The sequence below is a fragment of the Oryza glaberrima genome, chromosome 11, assembly GCF_000147395.1.
Source record: "Oryza glaberrima chromosome 11, OglaRS2, whole genome shotgun sequence".
NCBI lineage: Eukaryota > Viridiplantae > Streptophyta > Magnoliopsida > Poales > Poaceae > Oryza > Oryza glaberrima.
The window spans coordinates 13,485,866-13,497,618 of NC_068336.1; the positions used below are offsets into that span (position 1 = coordinate 13,485,866).

Genomic DNA, 11,753 nt, shown 5'->3' on the forward strand with positions numbered 1-11,753 from the left:
AGAAAGAGTGAGGAGAAGGGGAAAATATCAGGGTAGAGAGAGAAGGAGGAAAGATGAAATATTTTGAAGCGGTTAGGAGGGAAAATTTTCATTTGAAATTTCGAATTGATTTTTATGACACTAAATCAACTCGTATGAAAAAGTTGTAAAAAACAAAGTTGTAGAACTAATTTAGATCTACCATTTTTCTTTTGGTCATTTCTCCATCTGAGTTTGATTGAACTATAAAAAATTTGAATTTTAAAATATAAGAAATTCAAATAATTTTTCGGGTAGTAAATGATACAAATGAAAAAAATTGTCAACAACAAAGTTGTATAACTTATCAAGATCTACAACTTTTGTTTTGGTCATTTTTCTATATGACTTTGTTTGAACAATATGAATTTGAATTTCAAATTATAACAACTTCAAACAACATTTACAAGTACTAAATGATTTCAACTGAAAAAGTCATCAATAACAAAGTGGTATAATAATTCATCAAGATCTATAACATTTATTTGGGTTATTTCTTCATCCGACAAAACGATTTGTAACATTATTCACAAAATGTACATATCTCTTATATAGTTTATAAACTATAAGAGAAGATAGATATGTAAATTTTGTGAACAATGTTACTATTACTTTATCGAATGATAAAATGACCAAAATAAAAGTTATAGATATTGATGAGTTATACAACTTTGTTGCTGATGACTTTTTCAGTCAAAATCATTTAGTATTTGAAGATGTTATTTGAAGTTGTCATAATTTGATATTCAAATTCATATATTGAAACAAAGTCATATAGCAAAATGACCAAAACAAAAGTTGTAGATATCGATGAGTTATACAACGTTGTCGTTGATGACTTTTTTAGTTGAAATCATTTAGTATTTAAAAATGTTATTTGAAGTTGTCATAATTTGAAATTCAAATTTTATATAGGTCAATCAAACTCAGATGGAGAAATAACCAAATAAAATAGGTAGATCTCAATAATTATACAACTTTATTTTTGACAACATTTTCACATAAGTTAATTTAGTATGATAAAATTCGATTCGAAGTTTTAATATTTTGATATTAATCGAAAGGGGGAGGCAAAATGGACTTCTTGGCGAGGGAGGAGCAAAAGGGCTGCCCCGTAACGGGGCTTGTTTCATTCCATCTCTGTTTAACCTTTTTTTCTTTTTATTTTATTATACCATTGTGAAGTAACACACAAAAATGATACTAAATGAGCTTATGTGAAAAAGTAGTGAAAAACAAAGTTGTACAACTTATTGAGATCTACTAATTTTATTTTGGTTATTTTTCCATCTGAGTTTGATTGACCTATATAATATTTCAATTTCAAATTATAACAACTTCAAACAATATTTTCAAATACCAAATAATTTCAACTGAAAAAGTCATCAACAACAAAGTTATATAAATCATCAATATCTACAACTTTTGTTTTGGTCATTTTGCTATACGACTCTGTTTCAATAATTTGAATTTGAATTTTAAATTATGAAAAATTCAAATAACATTTTCAAATACTAAATGATTTCAACTGAAAAAGTCATCAACATCAAAGTTGTATAACTCATCAATATCTGTAACTTTTATTTTGATCATTTCTTTATCTGGAAAAGTGATAGTAATATTGTTCACAGAATTTACATGTCTTATATCGTTTCATAGGCTGCTAAAATTTCATTTACATGAATGTTTAGCTATCACCATCTGGCGGTCACCACCGTAAATGTTGCATTTCTACAGCCAGTAATAAAACAGAGAGAGGGCGGTTGTAGCTCATTGCCGTAGACAGTCGGCTTACAACAATCGTCTTTGCAAATGAATTTTACTGTCATCCCCCTTTTGATTTCTGTAGGTGCAAAAATATATTTCGTATTTTCGCAACTCACCCAGTTTTTCGCACGAAATATGCTTCTGCACGATACGTTGGATTTACACCCAATTATTTTCTTTCCATCCATAGCCTCTTACTCTATTTCACTTAGAATGCACTTCTCACTTGAACAAAATATGTTTGGTCTTTGGGTTCCATACTAACTCAACTAAACTAAAAAAATCATCAACCATAAAGATTTAATCTCGTCAAACATTATAACTTTTGTACAGAGACAGAGCATGTCTACATCGGTTTGTAAATTTCTAAAAATTTGTTTATCCGCATAATCTATGAAATTATAATGCATAGTCGGAGATGTAAACAATCTCAAATGAAAAAACATGCTCAACTATAAAAATGTACTAGCTACTTCCATCTCAAAATATAGCATCTGACCTTGTCCACATAATAGCTAAAAATTACTAATTTTAAGATGGAGGTACTACATCTCATCAAACCTGGATAACTTGGTACTTGATGAGGAACTAGGTCCTGATCTTCCGATAAGTACTGGATAGGTCAATTGTAAAGATCCAACATTAATGATCTAGAGGATCTAATCAGAATGATTGAACCCCTTGCAGTCACTACACCACTCTTCGTTGGTTATCACCCGAGCCGAGACACGGTTGACCTCGCTGATAAGGCTATCTCCTCCAAGCGAATTGAGAACACAAGCAAAAGAGTGGAAGATGTAATCTTAATATATTATGAATATTCGATGAAGCTCACAAATTGGGGTTCCACGGACCGGACTAGCGGCGAAACTACAATGGCAGAATAATCTAAGAAAAATCAACACCTATTTCGATGATGGTTATTGAATAAATAGGTTATAGAGTCGACCAAGGACCCTTAGGACGTGTCAGCAATGGACTCCCAACACGATACATAGGCTAACGACCCTAAAGACTATGATGCACCACTTGAACAGATTCTGGATGTCAACTTATTTCGACAGGACATTTAATTATTTGCCACTTTTAATATGTGTCAATTAAGGATTTGCCACTCGCTGTATATGACATATGAGTCCTCATGTGTCTATGACATGTGGGTACAGTGGCAAATCCTTTAGAACCATACGTAAGAGTGGCAAATAATTATTCCTACTTCGACTATTCCTGTGGACTCAAATGGAATTTCGATGTGAGACTAGGCCCATTGGAAAAATGGCATTGTTAGCTTTCCATACATATGTAGAGTATCAAAAACGGAGTCCAAATGAGTTCTAAGTGATGATTTTAATGAGGGTTGCTCCTAGATTTTAAGGTGGGCTCAAACTTGATATACACTAGATGATTCCTGCGCATTACTGTGAGGTGGTTGTATATACATTAATGACTGAAAAATTGTATACGCTATAAAAATAATGAACAAAAAAAAATATGATGTTTAGTAGCTAAACAATATTTAATATGAGATGACTTGAGCTAAGATGAAAAGAAATAAACATTAAAAGAATCAAAACACTATTTACAATATTTTTACTTTTTCTTTGTTTTTTTTATGTATGGTTAGGATAAATTATATTGATGATTAGTTATTCAGATGTTTCCATATTGTGAGAACATTGTCAAATATTGTTGGTGCCATATCCTAATCACAATAATGTATTTACAAATATAAATTAAAGCTGCAACATAGTACGATACATTCATAATGAATATCTTAACCTTTTTGGGCCATGGCTGTTCATATGAATTCACACATGCATAAGAAGCTAACATATTAAGGTCATGAATAGAAATAACTAAAGTCATAAATAGAAATAACTAGAGGACTTTAATTTATGGTCCTATAGCATATTTTACGGTCATTTTTTTTAACCTGGCTACGTCTGTATTGATGAACACATAATCATCATATGAGTTGAAGTGGGGTAGTTCTAATGGGCGATCGATCGCCCTACCTACCTAGTAGCGATCGGGTAGCCCCCCTCCTCCCCCTCCCTCCTTCCACCTAGTTTCCTTTTTTGGCACCGCATTATTTTCCTATTTTAGTAAATTTATGCATCTAAAGTTTATACATCTCAAGTTTACACATCTAAAGTTTAGAGACCAAAAGTTTATAAGTCAAGTTTATATATCCGATTCAAATTTGAATTTGAATTCAAATTTTTTTTATATATATAGCATTTCTATACATCTAAAGTTTATACACCTAAAGTTTATAAGTCAAAAGTTTATATATCCGATTCAAATTTAAATTTGAATTATATCCGATTTAAATTTGAATTTGAATTCAAATATCCGATTCAAATTTGAATTTGAATTCAAATATTTTTCATATATAGTATTTCTATACATCTAAAGTTTATACACCTAAAGTTTATAGACCTAAAGTTTATATACCCGATTCAAATTTGAATTTGAATTTGAATTCAAATATTTTCTATATATAGTATTTCTATACATCTAAAGTTTATACACCTAAAGTTTATAGATTCAAAGTTTATAAGTCAAAAGTTTACATGCCCAATTCAAATTTGAATTTGAATTCAAATTTTTTATATATAGTATTTCTATACATAAATTTTTCTAACTTTTGTTTTTTAAAAAAATTTGTGTGGTGTACTGTAGTAGAAAGAGAAGAAGGGGAGGAGGAAGGGGGGAGAGGAGGGAGGAGTATATAGTATAAGAGAGGGGCAGGGGGTGATCGCTGGGAGTGATCACCCGCCCAATAGGATTTTCGGTTGAAGGGGTTCAAACCCACACATGTCACGACAGAAAGTGTTCCTTGTCGCCTCTATAACCAATAAAGACAAAAAGAATATAAATTACGAAATGCAACTGTTCGCGCGGGAATCACGGATTGAAGTTGACAATAGTGAGTAGATTAGGGCATGTGATCAGCATTGGAGGAGAAGAGGCTTTTCACTACTTCAGGAGCAATTGATTAATAAGTCCAACAATTAGGTGTCAGCACTCAGCAGAGTAAGCATTATTAACTGATTATTATCACATGCCACTATTACTCATCCCACATTGTACTTGCAGGCATATTCCTTGGCTGCATCTATATATATATTGACCTGCAGAAACATATATAGCTATCCACCATGGACACCACGGCAAGCTGCAGCTTGCCCGACGCCTGGCCGGAGCCCGTCGTCCCGGTGCAATCCTTGTCGGAAGCCGGCGTCTCCGCCGTGCCGCCGGAATACATCAAGCCGCCGCAGGATCGCCCGGTTCTGCCCGCGCCAATCCTCGACGTCCCCACCGTCGACATCGCCGCCTTCCTCGACCTCGACGGCGCCGCCGCTGCCGCTGCTGACGAGCAGCTGAAGAACCTAGCCGAGGCATACTCGAAGCATCGCTTCTTCCAGGTTGTCAACCATGGCGTGCAGGCAAGCACCGTGGAGAGGATGAGAGGCGCGTGGAGGAGGTTCTTTGCCCTAGAGATGGAGGAGAAGGAGGCGTGCTCCAACTCGCCGGCGGCGCCGGAAGGGTACGGCAGCCGCGCCGGAGTCGAGAAGGGAGCTCTGCTTGACTGGGGTGACTACTATTTCCTCAACATTTTGCCGAGCGAGATCAAGCGTCGTAACAAGTGGCCAAAATCACCGCATGACCTAAGGTACATACGTCTGGTTAAATTCTTCAGCATTTTCTACTCATCTCGTTGATATCTGATTAAACTAGTTCTTTGTGAGCATATTTCTTATCAAAAATATTTGAAACCTCAACTTAATTTGGCGATTTTGTAATTAAACCAGTCGTCAATCTGTACGTACGTACATGGGCCATTGTATATTTTTTCTTTGTTAAAGGATATTAAAATTCAGAATGAATAGATTTAGAATATATGTTCATAAATCTACTATTAATAAAAAGAAGTATAGAGTCTCGCTTGTATAGCTTGAAAGTAAAAAAAAGACTGGGTTTTCAATGTTATATTTTATTTAACACAAATTATTAATTTCATCTATAGTTATAATAAATATTGTGATACATGCAAATTAATGGTTAGATCTTTCCAGGCAAATTGGAAATTTTTTAATTGTGTCCAACTATATATACTTCCTCTACATTTTTAATACTTCCTCCGTTTCACAATGTAAGACTTTCTAGTATTGTCTTCATTTATATAAATGTTAATGAATCTAGACATATATATGTGTATAGATTTATTAATATCTATATGAATATGGACAATACTAGAAAGTCTTGCAATATGAAACGGAGGGAGTAGATAACATCGTTAAATTTTGGACACACGTTTGATGATTCGTCTTATTAAAAATCTTTACATAATTATCATTTATTGTATCATAAGTTGTTTTTTCACTTGGTGTAATTATCATCTAGTTGTTTTATTTTGTGTGTACACGACAAGATTGTATGCACAAAATATGTTATTGAGTAAAAGTAATTTCAGCATGTTTTATATCGTATGTCGTTGTATAGATTTTTCAGATAAGAACGAATGACCAAATGTGTATCTTAAAGTTAACAGCGTTATCTATTAAAAACAGAGGGAATGTATATAACTAGAGATAAGCATATACATAGACAGATAAATCGATAAATAGATACCTTATATGTAGATTAATTACTCAAAGTAGATTTTGGTTTACGTGGTTAACTTGTGAAGTCCTCCAAACAGTTCCATAGTGTCACCAACTAAAATGTTTTCTTCGATCAAGACAAAACACAAATAGACTAATCATATCCTAATTATCCTCATCTATATTTTTTGTTGCAGGGAGATCACGGAGGATTACGGGCGTGATCTGATGAATCTCTGTGAAGTGCTACTCAAAGCCATATCGCTGAGCTTGGGATTAGGCGAGAACCAACTCCACGCGGCCTTCGGCAGCGACGACGGCATCGCGGCGTGCATGCGAGTGAACTACTATCCCAAGTGCCCCCAGCCGGAGCTAACGCTGGGCATCTCCTCCCACTCCGACGCCGGCGGCATCGCCGTGCTTCTGGCCGACGACCGTGTGAAGGGGACGCAGGTGCGCAAGGGGGACACGTGGTACACGGTGCAGCCGATCCCCAATGCGTTTCTAGTCAACGTAGGCGACCAAATTCAGGTGATTAATTAAAATCGTTTTGTTTTATGAGCACCTCTATAAAGTACTCTTCATTTACTAATTTTGTCGTATGTTTGAAAATATACCAGACGTAATATTGCATATGTGGCATTTCAAATATTATTTCATGCTCTTCCCTAGTTTAAGATTGAGCAAGTGACAAGTGTTAAATCTGTCAAAATTAATTGATTAGTTCATTGAGAAGGAAAGTCAACGTCTGTCCACCAATATTAATTATATAGCAGAACGCTTCCGGACAAAATACCTTATTAAATTTGTACTCCCTCTGAAAATACATTTTTTATATTTAGAATTATTCAGTCAAAGTTTTGAATTATAGATTATCAATAGTTTCTCAAATATATTTAGTTTTAGAGGGGAAAAAAGATAAAAAAAACTTACAATCATCATCATTATTTTGTAAAATATGCACCTAGAGGTCATAATTAACAACAAAAAGAAAACTGTTAGATGAGATCATGAGAGTATTGGACTGACCTTCGTACTGCTGAGCTACTCGCCCATGACTCGTATGGAGTTGTAGTAATTAATTTCTCCCTCTTCTGAAATATGGCTTTCTTTTTTAAAAAATTAACCACTACCGTAGATCATAAGCAACGACAAGTACAAGAGCGTGGAGCACAGCGCAGTGGCGAGCTCCGATGACGCGCGGTTCACCGTCGCCTTCTTCTGCAACCCTAGCGGAAACCTTCCGATCGGCCCGGCAGCTCAGCTGGTGAGCTCGCTGTCGCCGGCGCTCTACACGCCCATCATCTTCGACGAGTACCGCAGGTACTCCCGCAGGAGGGGGACTCAAAGGGAAGTCCCAGCTCGAGGCCATGAAGAACAGCAAGGTGCACTGAGCAAGCTACTCCCTCCGTCCCATAAAAAACCAACTTCTAGGAATAAATCTGGACAAGCATTTATACAGATTTATCTCTATAAGTTATCTTTTTTTTTAGACGGAGGGTGTATATATGTAATAAAATGTCAGAAAAACCGTACGTGGTGACGTTCTCCCAAAAATGATCTGTAATGTTGGCGTTTTCATTACTCCTAACGATTTTCATTATTATTCTTTATGGATAGCTCAAGTGGAAGTAATTGCCTACCGAGACGCACAGATCAACTTGAGGAACGACTTGTCTACTTCTGATGAAAATTAACAAAACAGTTCGACAGCGCTAGCCATTGCGTTTCTATAAAAAAAAAGGTTATTGGCAACTTTTTTTTTTATAAGTAGACAAGCACGATCGGGCACCTAAACGCCTTGCGGTGATATGGAGTCACCAACCTCCCCAATCTAGCAAAAAGCTAGACCAAGATGGTGTTAGTGATATGCCCTAGAGGCAATCATAGAGATGATAGTATCACACACTATGTTTACATATTTATCCGACTTTGTTCCTTGAAATAGATAAACTCATTATTGGTTAATGAATATGTGATTCTTTCATGAGACTCTTTATGTTATGTGTTGCTATTTCTAAAGGATCCCTGATCAAATATCATATGTGGAACAAATATGTTTAGATAATCAGCACATGTATTAATTGATGATCATGTCTCATGGATCATGGTATAGAGATACCAAATTAATAATGTGGACACATGTTAGTGAACATGTTGTTGGATAGACCCAACATGAGACACTGTAAGAGCCATATGTGTTGCGTTATGAGTGATCTCATTTAGTGTTGGTGTTGAATCCTTAGACCTGAGATTATCATGGTTCCCAACATGTGTAGTAGCTTACTTAGGGACTGCTAAACGCTACTCCGTAATTGGGTAGTTATAAAAGTAGTTTTCGGGTATGCTATGAAACATGTAGTGGGATATGAATAATCCAGATGGGATTTGCCCCTCCTATGGAGAGATATCTCTGAGTCCTTTGAAAAGTTCAACGAATTTCAGAATGAGGTACAAAATCATTTGGGCAAGACAATTAAGTATCTACGATCTAATCGTGGTGGAGAATACTTGAGCCTTGAATTTGGCAATCATCTAAAGGAGTGTAGAATTGTTCCACAACTCACTCCGCCAGGAACGCCTCAATGGAATGGGGTGTCTGAACAGAGGAATCGTACATTGTTGGACATGGTGCGATCAATGATGAGCCAAACCGATCTGCCGCTAAGCTTTTGGGGTTACGCTTCAGAGACAGCTGCATTCACACTAAGTAGGGTTCCATCAAAATCAGTGGATAAGACACCATATGAGATATGGACAGGGAAACATCCCAGTTTGTCTTTCCTAAAGATTTGGGGCTGTGAGGTCTATGTAAAACGTTTGCAGTCAGACAAACTCACACCTAAATTAGATAAATGCTTCTTTGTGGGGTATCCTAAGGAAACGAAAGGATATTATTTTTATAATCGGGAAGAGGGCAAAGTGTTTATTGCCCGTCACAGTGTTTTCTTGGAAAAAGAGTTTATTTCAAGAAAGGATAGTGGGAGCATGGTGCGACTTGAAGAAATTCAGGAAACACCGGAAAACGCTTCAACGTCCACACAACCACAACAAGCTGAGCAAGATGTTGTTCAACAGGTTGAACAAGTTGTTGTTGAACCAGTTGTGGAAGCACCGGCTTCACGAAGGTCTGAAAGGATACGGCGTACACCTACGAGGTATGCGTTGTTAACTACAGGACAACGTGATATATTGTTGTTAGACAACGATGAACCTACTACCTATGAGGAAGTAATGGTGGGACCAGACTCTGAGAAATGGCTTGGAGCCATGAAATCCGAAATAGAATCCATGCATGTCAATCAAGTTTGGAACTTGGTTGATCCACCTGATAGTGTAAAAGCCATTGAGTGCAAATGGGGCTTTAAGAAAAAGACATATGTAGATGAAAATGTTCACATCTACAAGGCACGATTGGTGGTGAAAGGTGTCAGACAAATTCAAGGTGTTGATTATGATGAAACTTTCTCCCTAGTCGCCATGCTAAAATCTATTCGGATTGTTTTAGCGATTGCTGCCTATTTCGACTATGAGATATGGCAAATGGATGTCAAAACAGCTTTCCTCAATGGAAATCTCGATGAGGATGTGTACATGACACAACCCAAGGGATTTGTTGATCCACAATCAGCTAAAAAGATATGCAAATTGCAGAAATCTATTTATGGGTTGAAGCAAGCATCTCGGAGTTGGAATATTCGTTTTGACGAAGTAGTCAAGGAGTTGGGCTTTGTCAAAACGAAGAAGAACCTTGTGTATACAAGAAGATTAGTGGGAGCGCACTGGTGTTTCTAATCCTATATGTAGATGACATATTATTGATTGGGAACGATATTCCTATGCTTGAATCCGTTAAGACATCATTGAAAAATAGTTTTTCAATGAAGGACTTAGGGGAAGCAGCATATATTCTGGGCATAAGGATCTATAGAGATAGATCAAAGAGGCTAATTGGATTAAGCTAGAGTACATACATTGACAAGGTGTTGAAGAGGTTCAACATGCAAGATTCTAAGAAATGTTTCTTACCGATGTCACATGGCATTAATCTTGGCAAGAATCAGTGTCCTCAAACGGCTGATGAGCGAGACAAGATGAGTGTGATTCCATATGCTTCGGCAATTGGATCTATCATGTATGCCATGTTATGTACACGTCTAGATTTTATGTACACGTCTAGATGTTTCATATGCACTTAGTGCAACAAGCCGATACCAATCAGATCCAGGTGAGAGTCACTGGATTGCTGTAAAGAATATCCTGAAGTACTTGAGAAGAACTAAGGATATGTTCCTAGTCTATGGAGGACAGGAAGAGCTTGTTGTAAATGGTTACACTGACGCAAGCTTCCAAACCGACAAAGATGATTTTAGATTGTAGTCTGGATTTGTATTCTGCCTGAATGGAGGCGCTGTGAGTTGGAAGAGTTCCAAGTAAAATACAGTGGCTGATTCTACAACAGAAGCCGAATACATTGCCGCTTCTGAAGCAGCAAAGGAGGCTGTTTGGATAAACAAATTTGTTTCTCAATTAGGAGTGATGACTAGTGCTTCTAGCCCTATGGACCTCTATTGTGATAATAGTGGTGCCATTGCGCAAGCCAAGGAGCCTAGATCGCATCAAAAGTCCAAATACATTTTACGGCGGTATCACCTCATTCGCGAGATAAGGGGTAGAGGAGATGTGAAGATATGCAAAATACATACGGATTTGAATGTTGCAGATCCGTTCACAAAGCCACTCCCTCAGCCCAAGCATGAGGCACACACTAGGACAACGGGTATAAGATACGTTCATGATTGACTCTAGTGCAAGTGGGAGACTGTTAGTGATATGCCTTAGAGGCAATCATAGAGATGATTGTATCACACAATATGTTTACATATTTATCCGACTTTGTTCCTTGAAATAGATAAACTCATATCGGTTAATGAATATGTGATTCTTTCATGAGACTCTTTATGTTATGTGTTACTATTTCTAAAGGATCCCTGATCAAATATCATATGTGGAACAAATATGTTTAGATGATCAGCACATGTATTAATTGATGATCATGTCTCATGAATCATGGTATAGAGATACCAAATTAATAATGTGGAAACATGTTAGTGAACATGTTGTTGGATACACCCAACATGAGACACTGCAAGAGCCATATATGTTGTGTCATCAGTGATCTCATTTAGTGTTGGTGTTGAATCCTTAGACCTGAGATTATCATAGTTCCCAACATGTGTAGTAGCTTACTTAGGGACTGCTAAACGCTACTCCGTAATTGGGTAGTTATAAAAGTAGTTTTCGGGTATGCTATGAAACATGTAGTGGGATATGAATAATCCAGATGGGATTTGCCCC

The 11,753-nt window shown here is 36.6% G+C and overlaps 1 pseudogene; it reads left to right on the forward strand.

The window, feature by feature from the left end:
• Positions 1-4,949: 4,949 nt before the first annotated feature.
• LOC127755928 (jasmonate-induced oxygenase 4-like) lies at positions 4,950-7,789 on the forward strand (annotated as a pseudogene).
• Positions 7,790-11,753: the final 3,964 nt, after the last annotated feature.